A 1,419-nucleotide genomic window follows, 5' to 3' on the forward strand; every position below is an offset into this window, starting at 1 on the left:
TACCTTTCAGCATATAAGACTCATAGGACAGTGTATAATAAAGAAACGTCGAAATTCATAATTAAATAATAAATTTAATTATTTATATAATCAATTCTTAAAATTATCCAATTGCGATTTTATTGCATAAAATTAATTTTAATCGCTTCAGAATTGCTATATTAATTTTACCTAAGTAATAAAACGACTGCGAGAAATTAAGTTTTCTTGGTTTAATGTAAAAACACATAATTTTATTAAGAAATAAGTAAATTCAAACCTATAGTGTCTCATAGGAAACATAACAGTTAATAAATAGTTATGAACGGCGTCTTCCATATATTTATTCGATATTAAAGTCTTTTTGAAGTTTATTTTGTAAAAAAATATTTTACTTAAATATAGTTTACTTTGAAATCAATTGTAGTGACATTACTTTAATATTTCAACTAGTTCAATTAATATGCAGATTTCAACTAAACCAATTCAACTAAAAATAACAATTAAAGATTATTTTTATCAATTTTTTTTAATAATATAAAGCTAAGGTCATAGGTATTATACGTATTGTAATCATCGTCCGATTTTTAAATAATCTGATGTGGCCAAGAAGTACAACTTTATTCTTCTAGCTAAATATTTTGGTGATGAGGATGATCCACACCTTATAGAGTAAACAATTGGGTTGACCATCTTCAGTTATAATCAAAATCAATAGTAAAAATAAAAAATCACAAGAAAATTTAAATTAAATAAAGCATTATAAAATAAATTTCAGATAAGAAAAGGAAACGAATTCAGATCATAATTTATCAAAGATATATTTTGCTGAAACTCTCGTTACATATGGCAAACTGAAATGATTTTTAAATTTTGACGCTTTTTTGTTTTCTCCGAACCTAAACCTTGTAGCAATAATCCCAGGTTCTATAGTTTTCACGCACATGCACATCACTCCAGGTATCCTAAATAGTAGTATAGGTCTTGTCGATACTTCACCAGATAAATACTAGATAGATAGTTATATGGATATAGTTAGAAAAAAAGAAAGAAAGATAAAAATAAAAATAGATCAATAGATTAATATTGATGGATAAATAGATTGATAGAAAGATAGATAGATGGATATGTTATATAAATAGATGGTTAAATGGAAAGATAGATAAATAAATAGATTATAGATAAATAGATAAATAGATAAATAGATTGATGTGATAGACAGATAGCTAGATTGATGTAAAACAAATGTTTTTTTTTAATTGTAAAAATAAGTTGAAAATAAAAACAAAACCAACACTCATATCAACACTCATCAAAACCAACCCCCCGTATTAAAACCAACACTCGTATCAATAACAACACTCATATCAAAACCAAAACTTGTATCAAAAACAAGACTTGTATCAAAAACAACACTCGTATCAAAACCAACACTTGTAT

General features: G+C 25.2%; 1 protein-coding gene across 7 annotated transcripts in view; it reads right to left on the minus strand.

The window, feature by feature from the left end:
• Positions 1 to 423: 423 nt before the first annotated feature.
• LOC111715892 (enoyl-CoA delta isomerase 2, mitochondrial) overlaps positions 424 to 1,419 on the minus strand; it is a 14,186-nt gene continuing 13,190 nt past the window's right edge. For 2 of the 7 annotated variants that reach the window (XR_002768333.1, XR_002768332.1), the window contains exons 14-15: positions 879 to 944; positions 424 to 643 (exon numbers count right to left, since the gene is read on the minus strand). The gene's annotated coding sequence lies outside the window, so the exon portion shown is untranslated. Of the gene's footprint in view, positions 644 to 784; positions 945 to 1,419 lie in introns of those variants that run through there. The other 5 variants (XR_002768334.1, XM_023491290.1, XR_002768336.1 and 2 more) reach the window with 4 other exon arrangements.

This window comes from Eurytemora carolleeae, unplaced genomic scaffold (assembly GCF_000591075.1).
Source record: "Eurytemora carolleeae unplaced genomic scaffold, Eaff_2.0 scaffold1898, whole genome shotgun sequence".
In the NCBI taxonomy this organism is placed as follows: domain Eukaryota; kingdom Metazoa; phylum Arthropoda; class Copepoda; order Calanoida; family Temoridae; genus Eurytemora; species Eurytemora carolleeae.